Genomic DNA, 12,991 nt, shown 5'->3' on the forward strand with positions numbered 1-12,991 from the left:
GCCAAAGAGCATTATGGGCAATGTAGTGCTTAGTTTCCAAAACAGCTTACAATTATACAATTCAACTAAACTTAATTAAATTCAAATCAGTTCCATTGAATTCACTTTTATTTTCCTCTGAGATAAAATGTTGTGTGGAGTCATGTTCATTGGGTGCTTTTATAAAATGGCAGTTTTACTATAGTCATGACTAGGGAATGTTAGGTTTAAATGTAAATGGTAATAAAATAATAATAATAATAATAATGTCTTCCTCTTAGGCGAGACTGGAAATAGAGGAGATAGAAAGACAGAAAGAAGAGATGAGGAAGTGCAGATAGCTAAGGATGCAGTGCAGAAGAGGGAAGAGGCAAGAGGAAGAGAACCAAAAAAATGAGGTAAAGATGGTGGAGGGGGAGATGGAGAAGAGGGAGAAGGTTGTTGGGATAAGAGAAAAAGAGACGGACAAGAGGGAGGAGGAGGTTGGGAGGAAAGAGGAATGGAAGCAGCTGGGGACGGAGAAGAACATTCTCAGGAGAAAGCAACAGCAGGTGGCCCTCAAGGCAGAATGGATGGAGGAGATAAGAGAAGGAAACAGCAATGATCCTGGCTGAGATGGTGAAATGGAAATCAGTGGAATGTGGAAATAGAGAGAGTGCAGGAGGAGCTTGAGAGAAAAGAAGGAAAAGAGGAGTTGAATAAACAGAAACACCTAAGAGAAAAGATAGATATGGAGAAGTTGACAATGAGGTGGGAGGTCAAGGAGAGAATGTTGCAAGGACAGAGTGTCATGGACACCATCGACCATCGGAGGCGGAGGCTTGAGGAGATTTAGAAGACTCTAAATAAGAAAGAGAAGGAAGAAGAGGACAGAGAGGCCATAATTAAGGACAAAGAAAGAGGTGAGGAAAATAAAAGGGCCCTCATCAACATTAACCCTACTACCCGATGTCTTGTATTGACTTCGTTTCAGATCTCAGAGAGACTTTGCACCACACCTCTGGTGTTTTCCTGTGTCATGACTGTCCATGAGAATCCAAATAGGTCAGATCAGGGTTGCAATGAATAACATTAATCAGACCCCCCCTCACCCGTAGAGGTGGAAAGAAAGAACTAGTGGGGATTAACAACTCACGTCCTGTTGTAAATCCAAGCCTGCACACTCAAGATTAACCAAAGGAATGTGCTTTGTCTCAACATACTTTTTCCAGCTGAAACTCTAACATGTTCAAAAGCGAATACTGGAACAATATTTCTAAAGTAGAACGTGGGGAATGGTCAGAGGCGATCTATAGGACAATGATGTCATTTTGTTTGTTATTTTGTGATGTCATAAAAAATGTTATAAAGGAAATACTGTTACTTGGAAAGTATACCCACTACCTACAGTTGAAGTCGGAAGTTTACATACACCTTCGCCAAATACATTTCAACTCAGTTTTTCACAATTCCTGACATTTAATCCAAGTAAAAATTCCCTGTTTTAGGTCAGTTAGCATCACCACTTTATTTTAAGATGTGAAATGTCAGAATAATTATGGAGAATGATTTATTTCAGCTTTAATTTCTTTCATCACATTCCCAGTGGGTTAGGAGTTTACATACACTCAATTAGTATTTGGTAGCATTGCCTTTAAATTGTTTAACTTGAGTAAAATGTTTCAGGTAGCCTTACACAAGCTTCCCACAATAAGTTGGGGGAATTTTGTCCCATTCCTCCTGACAGAGCTGGTGTAACTTAATTATATATTTTTTACCTTTATTTAACTAGGCAAGTCAGTTAAAAACACTTATTAAAACACAAACACTTATTTTCAATGATGGCCTAGGAACAGTGGGTTAACTGCCTTGTTCAGGGGCAGAACAACAGAGTTTTACCTTGTCAGCTCAGGGATTCGATCTTGCAACCTTTCGGTTACAAGTCCAACACTCTAAACACTAGGCTACCTGCCACCCCAACTGAGTCAGGTTTGTAGGCCTCCTTGCTCGCACGCTTTTTCAGTTCTGCCCACAAATTTACTATGGGATAGAGGTTAGGGCTTTGTCATGGCCACTCCAATACCTTGACTTTGTTGTCCTTAAGCCATTTTGCCACAACTTTGGGACTATGCTTGGGGTCATTGTCCATTTAGAAGACCTATTTGCACCAAGCTTTAACTTCCAGACTGATGTCTTCAGATGTTGCTTCAATATATCCACATAATTTTCCTTTCTCATGATGCCATCTATTTTGTGAAGTGCACCAGTCCCTCCTGCAGCAAAGCACCCCACAACATGATGCTGCCACCCCCGTGCTTCATGTTTGGGATGATGTTCTTCTGCTGACCAGAGGACATTTCTCCAAAAAGTACGATCTTTGTCCCCATGTGCAGTTGCAAACCGTAGTCTGGCTTTTTTATTGCGGTTTTGGAGCAGTGGCTTCTTCCTTGCTGAGCGGCCTTTCAGGTTATGTCGATATAGGACTCATTTTACTGTGGATATAGATAATTTTGTACCCGTTTCCTCCAGCATCTTCACAAGGTCCTTTGCTGTTGTTCTGGTATTGATTTGCACTTTTCGCACCAAAGTGCGTTCATCTCTAGGAGACAGAACGCGTCTCCTTCCTGATGGCTGCGTGGTCCCATGGTGTTTATACTTGCGTGTTATTGTTTGTACAGATGAACACGGTACCTTCAGGCATTTGGAAATTGCTCCCAAGGATGAACCAGACTTAAGGAGGTCTACAACTTTTTTCTGAGGTCTTGGCTGATTTCTTTTGATTTTCCCATGATGTCCAGCAAAAAGGCACTGAGTTTGAAGGTAGGCCTTGAAATACATCCACAGGTACACCTCCAATTGACTCAAATTATGTCAATTGGCTTTAGAAGCTTTTGATAGGCTATGACATAATTTCCTAGAATTTTCCAAACTATTTAAAGGCACTGTCAACTTAGTGCATGTAAACATCTGACCCACTGGAATTGTGATACAGTGAATTATAAGTGAAATAATCAGTCTGTGAAAAATTACTTGTGTCATGCACAAAGTAGATGTCTTAACCGACTTGCCAAAACTATAGTTCATTAACAAGACATTTGTGGAATGGTTGAAAAACAAGTTTTAATGACTCCAACCTAAGTGTATGTAAACTTCCGACTTCAAATGTATATGAAGTTTCCATACTATGCGTTGTGCATGTAATATGAAACATGATGAGTATTTTTGTTAAGAGAGGGATGTGATTTGAGAAGTTAACCTCTTGGGGCTAGGTGGGACGCTAGCGTGCCACCCGTGGTGCACTCCATCAACAGCAGGTGCATTTCAAGAGCGGCAAATTTGAATCCAAATAAATGTCAAAATTCAAATTTTTCAAAAATACAACTATGTTACACCATTTGAAAGATAAACATCTCCTTAATCTAACCACGTTTTACGATTTCAAAAAGGTTTTACGGCGAAAGCATAAATTTAGAGTATGTTAGGACAGTACATTTACAAGAGTTGTGTGTAATGTTTTGTCAAGTCAAAGACAGGGTCACCAAAACCATAAAACCAGCTAAAATGATGCACTAACCTTTTACAATCTCCATCAGATGACACTCCTAGGACATTATGTTAGACAATGCATGCATTTTTAGTTCTATCAAGTTCATATTTATATCCAAAAACAGCGTTTTACTATGGCATTGATGTTGAGGAAATCGTTTCCCTCCAATAACCGGCAGTCAAGTCAGCGTAACAAATTAAATAATTAAAATTAGAAAACATTGGTAAAATATTATATTGTCATTTAAAGAATTATAGATTTACATCTCTTGAACGCAATCAACTTGCCAGATTTAAAAATAACCTTACTGGGAAATCACACTTTGCAATAATCTGAGCACTGCGCCCAGAAAAATACGCGTTGCGATACAGACTAGACGTCATGTTGGGGAGATCTAAAATCGAAAATACTATGTAAATAATCCATTACCTTTGATTCTCTTCATCAGATGTCACTTCCAGGTATCACAGGTCCATAACGAATGTAGTTTTGTTCAAAAAAGCTCATCATTTATGTCCAAAAATCTCCGTCTCGTTAGCACATGACGTAAGCCAGCCGGACTTCTCGTCATGAACGAGGGGAAAAAATATATTTCCGTTCGTTCAAACATGTCAAACGTTGTATAGCATAAATCATTAGGGCCTTTTTAACCAGAACATGAATAATATTCAAGGTGGACGAATGCATACTCTTTTATAACGTATTGGAACGAGGGTACCCAACATGAACTAGCGCGCCAGGTGTCTAATGGGACATCATCGTTCCATGGCTCTTGTTCGGTCAGATCTCCCTCCAGAAGACTCAAAACACTTTGTAAAGGCTGGTGACATCTAGTGGAAGCAATAGGAAGTGCCAAAATATTCCTAAACCCCTGTGTTTTTCAATGGGATAGGTTTAAAGTCAATACAACACATCAGGTATCCACTTCCTGTCAGAAAATGTCTCAGGGTTTTGCCTGCCAAATGAGTTCTGTTATACTCACAGACACCATTCAAACAGTTTTGGAAACTTTAGAGTGTTTTCTATCCATATATAATAAGTATATGCATATTCTAGTTACTGGGTAGGATTAGTAACCAGATTAAATCGGGTACATTTTTTTTATCCAGACGTGCAAATGCTGCCCCCTAGACCCAACAGGTTAAGAGGTAATTGTTTTCCATAACTTTGCACAGTGAATAATAACTGCCCCAGAGTGAGGTCAGGGAGTGTGCCAGCCTGCCGGAACCGCCCCTTTTGAGCAAAAGGTATAAAGGATGGGTTAAGAAGTTAACACATTGGACCAGAAAAGCGTGAAGCGTCAGCTACACGTTTCAAATGGTTTGAACTTTGAATCTCAACACGAGGCGGAGGTGATACAATCACCTCGGTTCGTGTGCAAAGTATATGGTTACTGTAGGTTTGAGTAGTTTCTGAATGTACCAATGTTAAGTGTCTCTGTCCCTCTCTCTTCATCTCTTCTTTAACAAGCATCTATGTTGTTGTCATTCCGCTAGGGACCTGCTTCCAGCGTATTAAGTCTCCAGTCAATAACCAGTGCACCATAGTGCCCACAAAGCTTATCACTAAGCTATGGACCCTGGGACTAAACACCCCCCTCTGCAAATGGATCCTGGACGTCACATCACATCTGCCACACTGATCCTCAATACTGGGGCCCCTCAGGGGTGTGTGCTCAGTCCCCTGATGTACTCCTTGTTCACCCACAACTGCATGGCCAAACACGACTTCAAGAACCTTCATTAAGTTTGCTGACGATACAAAAGTGGTAGGCCTGATTACCGACAGCGATGAGACAGCCTATAGGGAGGAGGTCAGAGACCTGGCAGTGTGGTGGCCAAACACTCACTCTCCCTCAATGTGAGCAAGACAAAGGAGCTGATCGTGGAATACAGGAAAAAGAGGAACAGGCCCCCATTCTCATTGACGGGGTTGTAGTGGAGTGGGTCGAGAGTTTCAAGTTCCTTGGTGTCCACATCACCAACGAACTAACATGGTCCAAACACACCAAGACAGTCTTGAAGAGGGCACGACAACACCTTTTCCCCCTCAGGAAACTGAAAAGATTTGGCATGGGTCCCAATATCCTCAAAAAGTTCTACAGTGGCACCATCGAGAGCATCCTGACCAGTTGCATCTGGATGATTCAGAATCCATTGAGGAGCTTGAACGATTCATTGACGAGAGATACTTACGAACTCAAAGAAACATGACGATGGTTTCGGAGGATTCAAGCATTGTTAAGGACAACCAACCCAATCAACAAAACAAACCAAAACCAGGTTGGCCAATAGGTATCAATGATGGAACCAAACCATCCCCTAGTAAGACGGCGCGTGTGGCGAGTGGGGAGAGGTTTACTGATATGGATGTTGACTTGTTAAAATCCATCAATGAAAGGCTTGCCAAACTTGATATCATGGATATATTACGAGAGGACATCAATGCATTATGTGCTAGTCTAGATTTCAGCCAATGTCAGATTAATGATCTAAGGAAAGAGAACACGGCGCTGAAAGGTACTGTAGACTCTATTCATAGCAAGGTGGAGGTGGTGCAAAGGGAGAACAAACAACTTAAAGAAACCTTGCTTGATGTACAGTGTCGATCAATGCGGGACAATCTAATATTTTCAGGGATACCGGAGAATGACAACAGCAGAGGCTGTGAGGACACAGTCCGAGACTTTATGTCAACTCAACTAAAACTGCCCACTGATGTTGTGCGTAATGTCACTCTCGAGTCCATAGAATTGGTAAGGCCTCTGGAAATAGGCCACGGGCTATTATTGCATGTTTTGACAAATTTAAGCAAAAGGAAATGGCGAAGAACATGGGCAGAGAACTCAGAAACACAGATTTTGGAATGAATGATCACTTCCCCACCGAGATCAATGAAAGGAGAAAAAAAACTATATCCCATCATGAAGGAAAAGCGTTGCCTGAATCAACGAGTCTCCATGGTGATGGATAAACTTCATATCAACGGGCAATTGTATCGGGACTCTAGAGTAACTCCCTGGCTATTTTAATTTAATGTTCAAATTTGAGTTTGTGTGTTGTAGTGTATCATGACAACTTCAACTATAACGAATACATGCTCTATTGATCTTCACTTGATAAGGAAAGGGTTGCATATAGCTCAGGTTAATGTATGTAGCCTTCCTAACAAAATACATTAGGTTTTTAACTTGGTCAACATAAATAATATTCATATTTTGGCTTTGGCCGAAACGCATTTAGATGCATCTGTAAATGATGGGCAAATTAACATTCATGGATATAGTCTACTGAGAAGGGACAGGAATAGGAATGTTGGGGGTGTAGCACTGTACATTCAGAATCATATACCTTTTAAGAGGAGGGATGACCTTAATGTATGTCAAGTAGAGGCACTATGGGCTCAAGTATATCTGCCTCACCAGGCAGCCATATTGGTAGGATGTGTGTATAAACCTCCTAGCTCTAAGGTGTCCTATTTGGATGACTTATGTACTGGGTTTGACCAGGCCACAGATAGCAACAGAGATGTATTTATCTTGGGTGATTTTAATATAAATTGGAAGGATCACAATAATTCAAATAGAACAAAATTGATGAGATATGCCAAGAACTGTGGTTTGAAACAAATGGTTAATGATACTACTAGATCATCAATTAAGTTGGGTCATCGTTCAGACACATGCATTGATCTGATTTTCTGTAATATACCATTGCAATGCTTAAAAGCCAGATCAATGCCAGTGGGCTGGACAAACCATAATATTGTGACCATAACCATGAACACCAAGGTTCCAAAGAAACCCCCTAGGATTGTGGTCAAGAGAAATTTTGAAACATTTAATCATGAGCTATTTCTAAATGATTTGGCTGCTGTACCCTGGGAGCTGATTTATCTAGAGAATGATTTAAATCACGCTACAGAATGTTTTATTGATTTGCTCACTGAGGTAATGGACCATCATGCCCCTATAAGAAAGACTACAGTTGGTGCTCGTCCATCTCCATGGATTGATGATGAACTGGGTGAGGCTTTTTCTCAAAGAAATATGGCAAAAGTATTAGCAGCCAAGTCAAAATTAGAAATTGATGAACAGAATTATAGAACATTTCGTAATTATGCAGTTAAATTGAATCGAAAGGAAAAAAAGTAATTTTACAACAATGCTTTTATTGACTGTAAAAATGATTCTAAAAAGGTATGGAACACAGTTAAGGGCTTACTTGGTACATCTATCTCATCATGCCCATCTAGTGTGGAGGTTGACAGGAGAATAATAACAAAACCAGTTGATATTGCCAATAATTTTGCAGATTTTTTTACAAAGAAAATTAATTTACTGAGCAACAATGTAAACATATATTCTTCCAAACAAGCTATTGTCCAATGGATTGATGATCATATTATGAGCAACAAGATGTGCTCTTTTAGTCTGCAAACGGTGTCAGTGGAGGTGTTAAACCTATTGAAGTCATTACCTGATTGTAAATCTACAGGTTATGGTCTTATGGACAATTTTTTGCTTCGCTGTGCTGCTCCCCAGATTGCAGTTCCACTGAGATACATATTTAATTGGTCACTGGAAAAGGGGATGTTTGCAAATGTATGGAAGCATGCGAAACTGTGTCCTATTCCGAAAGACTGCAAAGAACCCATTACTCCTACCAATAGTCGACCAATTAGTCTAATCCCTACACTCAGTAAGGGTATTGGAGGGTATTGTGAGTAGACAAATATGGGAGTACATGGAAAAGAATATTCTGATTACAGCCAATCAGCATGCTTATCTCAAAAAACATTCCACTACCACTGCATTGGTTGACATGACTGACCAGTGGCTTAATGCTATGGATACTGGCAAGTTTGTGGGTGTATTATTTTTAGATTTCAGTGCAGCATTTGATTTAGTGGATCATGAAATAATTTTGACAAAATTAATGCATTATGGTTTTAAGGAGGTAGCATTGAATTGGGTACAGTCATATCTAACTGACAGGAAACAGTCCACCTATATCAATGGTTCATTTTCTTCCCCTCGTGTTAAACTGTGGAATACCGCAGGGCAGCTGCCCTGGGCCACTTCTTTATTTAATATATTCCAACAACCTTCCCTATGCCTTAGCTGAAACTCAAGCTACTATATTTGCAGATGATACTACAATTTATGCAGCAAGACAATCGGTTTAACAGGTACAGCAAGCTTTACAAGGAGATTTGGAGAATATCAGGGAGTGGGTTTGCCAGAACAAACTTGTTTTAAACACCAAGAAAACCAAAGATATGTTGGTCTGTTCCACTAGGAAAAGGCCAAAACGGCATGGGATACAATTAAGTATGGGAGGAGTACAAATTGAAGAAGTGGCAGAAACCAAACTATTGGGAGTGCAGCTAGACAACTGCTTATCATGGTCGTCTCAAATAACTAATCTATGTAAAAAAAATTATTAAAATAGGAAAAGTTCTTAAGCAAATAAGAGACAGACATTCCGTATATACTAGGAATAGATTGTCCACCATCTATGCGTTATCCAGACAGAAAAGAGAAATAGGCAAAAGAACATTTCGATTTAAAGCAATAAAGAAATTGAATAAATTAACTGAGCAAACCAGAAACCTTTCAATATATAAATGTAAACATTATTAAAATTATTTAAATATATTACATAGAAATGTTGTGGGACTATAGTAGATGAAGAATCAATATTTTTTAGATTGAGTATTTATTGGGTCATTATGTTAGTATATTATGAACGGTTTGTAATAGTGTGTTATTTGTGAAAATGTGTTTGTATTATAAATTGTATTTTAATGTTAAAGGACTCTTGGAAGATTAGTCCAAATGGGGACTAAAAGAGATCCAAATCAAATCATATCAAATCCAGGACCTATATACTGGGCGGCGTCAGAGGAAAGCCCCAGAAAATTGGCAAAGACCCCAGTCACCCAAGTTATAGACGGTTTGCTTTGCTACCGCACGGCAAGCGGTACCGGAGCACCAAGTCTAGGACCAGAAGGCTCCTTAACAGCTTCTACCCCCAAGCCATAAGACTGCTGAACAATTAAACAAATGGCCACCGGACTATTTATATTGATGGCAATTCTTTAAAGAACCGCTCTCGTGGTGCCCCAGATCCTAATGAGTGAATTATTACATTATTAATTTAATCGGGTAACAATTAAACATAGTTAGTTAATTAGATAAAAACAGTCTTCAGAATAATGTTAAAGTCAAGTCACGTCACATGGGGGCACCCACGTCCAGGTTTTTTTTTTACACCATAAAAATATATTTTTTGGGAAAAGTGGTAGGCCTACATAAAAAAAAAATCATTGCATTTAAAATGTTGTAATTACTTACAATATTAACATCCAACTGCAGATCCTAATGTTGTATTTAGGCATTAGTGCTTCTATTTGACCGCTAGGGAGCAGCCTCATACGCTGAGGAACACTGATATCGATGAATCGGGGGGAAGAATGCAAGGTCATATCTGAGTAGACATATCATGAAATATAAGAAATAATTCCCCTTCACTTTATTGTATCCTCTGTAACCTACAACTCACCTAGCACTAACATGCTGACTCCACCGCTCGCATCGCAAACGTTGCAAAATACATTTACACATACGTTATTCAATTATTGCACCCACACTGCTCGCGTGCGCCAACGAGCGTCTGCGTTGCCCAGTGCTAAAATAGAAGTCAGTTCTATTTTTGACGCTGAATGCGGTGCAAGTCCTGCTTCTCCCATCTCCTCATTGGTTTATAGAAGCAGATACCCACGTGCCATCTCCTCATTGGTTATACCCACCTGGGTGATTGAAAGACGAACTGAGTTCATTGGTCGTCGTGGTAATACTATGAAAGTTTAGATGCCAATCGGTATATAAAGTCCAAAGAAGAAAAAACATGGAAGGAGGAGAGATGACTAGAAACAATTCGGTTGACAAATTGTATTATTTTAATTTAGATATTAATGGCATTGACAACATTGGCACCCCGGAGCTAGTACTTGGTTGCACAGCTTTTGACTAAGATACACTATAAACGCAAAAGTATGTGGACACCCCTTAAAATTAGTGGAGTCGGCTATTTCAACCACACACTTTGCTGACAGGTGTACAAAATCGAGCACACAGCCATGCAATCTCCATAGACACACATTGGCAGTAGAATGGCCTTACTGAAGAGCTCAGTGACTTTCAATGCGGCACCATCATAGGATGCCACCTTTCCAACAAGTCAGTTCATAAAATTTCTGCCCTGCTAGAGCTGCCCCGGTCAACTGTAAGTGCTGTTATTGTGAAGTGGAAACGTCTAGAACCAAAAATCACAAATTTGGACTCATCAGATCAAAGGACAGGTTTCCACCAGTTTAATGTCCATTGCTTGTCCCAAGCAAGTCTCTTCTTCTTCCTTTAGTAGTGGTTTCTTTGCAGCAATTCGACCATGAAGGCCTGTCTCCTCTGAACAGTTGATGTTGAGATGTATCTGTTACTTGAACTCTGTGAAGCATTTATTTGGGCTGCAATATCTGGGGCTGGTAACTGTAATGAACTTATCATCTGCAGCAGAGGTAACTCTGGGACTTCCTTTCCTGTGGCGGTCCTCATGAGAGACAGTTTCATCATAGCGCTTGATGGTTTTTGCCACTGAACTTGAAGAAACTTTCAAAGTGCTTGACATTTTCCGGATCAACTGACCTTCATGTCTTAAAGTAATGATGTACTGTCGTTTCTCTTTGCTTATTTGAGCTGTTCATGCCATAATATGGACTTGGTCTTTTACCAAATAGGGCTATCTTCTGTATACCACCCTACCTTGTCACAACACAACTGATTGGCTCAAACACATTAAGAAGTTCCACGAATTAACGTTTAACAAGGCACACCTGTTAATTGAAATGCATTCAAGGTGACTACCTCATGAAGCTGGTTAACCTCTTACATCTAGACGTTCCGCTAGCGGAACACCTGCTCCAATATCCAATGATGGGCGTGGCGCGAAATACAAATTCCTCTAAAATCCGAAAACTTCCATTTTTCAAACATATTACTATTTTACAGCATTTTAAAGACAAGACTCTCGTTAATCTAACCACACTGTCCGATTTCAAAAAGGCTTTACAGCGAAAGCAAAACATTAGATTATGTCAGCAGAGTACCCAGCCAGAAATAATCAGACACCCATTTTTCAAGCTAGCATAGAATGTCACAAAAACCCAGAAGACAGCTAAATGCAGCACTAACCTTTGATGATCTTCATCAGATGACACACCTAGGACATTATGTTATACAATACATGCATGTTTTGTTCAATCAAGTTCATATTTATATCAAAAAACAGCTTTTTACATTAGCATGTGACGTTCAGAACTAGCATACCCCCCGCAAACTTCCGGGGAATTTACTAACAATTTACTAAATTACTCACGATAAACCTTCACAAAAAGCATAACAATTATTTTAAGAATTATAGATACAGAACTCCTCTATGCACTCGATATGTCCGATTTTAAAATAGCTTTTTGGTGAAAGCACATTTTGCAATATTCTAAGTACATAGCCCAGCCATCACGGGCTAGCTATTTAGACACCCGGCAAGTTTAGCCTTCACCAAAATCAGATTTACTATTACAAAAGTTTGATTACCTTTTGTTGTCTTCGTCAGAATGCACTCCCAGGACCGCTACTTGAATAACAAATGTTGGTTTGGTCCAAAATAATCCATCGTTATATCCGAATAGCGGCGTTTTGTTCGTGCGTTCCAGAAACTATCCTAAATGGTAAATCAGGGTCGTGCGGATGGTGCATTTCGTGACAAAAAAATTCTAAATATTCCATTACCGTACTTCGAAGCATGTCAACCGCTGTTTAAAATCAATTTTTATGCAATTTATCTCGTAAAAAAGCGATAATATTCCGACCGGGAATCTCCTTTTCGGTAAACAGAGGAAAAAACAGAAAGACGGGGGCTGCCAGTGCACGCGCCTAAGCCCACTGTCCCTTGATCGGCCACTTGAGAAAGGCGATAATGTGTTTCAGCCTGGGGCTGGAATGACGACATTCAGGTTTTTCCCGGGCTCTGAGAGCCTATTGGAGCCGTGGGAAGTGTCACGTTACCGCAGAGATCCTAAGTTTTGGAATGAGATGTCAAAAAAAGACAATAAATGGTCAGACAGGCCACTTCCTGTAAAGGAATCTCTCAGGTTTTGACCTGCCATTTGAGTTCTGTTATACTCACAGACACCATTCAAACAGTTTTAGAAACTTTGGAGTGTTTTCTATCCAAAGCTAATAATTATATGCATATTCTAGTTTCTGGGCAGGAGTAATAATCAGATTAAATCGGGTACATTTTTTATCCAGCCGTGAAAATACTGCCCCCTAGCCATAACAGGTTAAGAGAATGCCAAGAGTGTGCAAAGCTGTCATCAAGGCAAAGGGTGGCTACTTTGAAGGATCTAAAATATAGTTTGATTTGT

The 12,991-nt window shown here is 39.8% G+C and overlaps 1 protein-coding gene across 6 annotated transcripts in view; it reads right to left on the bottom strand.

Annotated features, from left to right (window-relative positions):
* The window catches only part of dgkd (diacylglycerol kinase delta), a 171,794-nt gene that overhangs the window by 15,565 nt on the left and 143,238 nt on the right, over window positions 1-12,991 (bottom strand). The window lies entirely within an intron of this gene.

The sequence above is a fragment of the Salmo salar genome, chromosome ssa09, assembly GCF_905237065.1.
Source record: "Salmo salar chromosome ssa09, Ssal_v3.1, whole genome shotgun sequence".
NCBI classification, from domain to species: domain Eukaryota; kingdom Metazoa; phylum Chordata; class Actinopteri; order Salmoniformes; family Salmonidae; genus Salmo; species Salmo salar.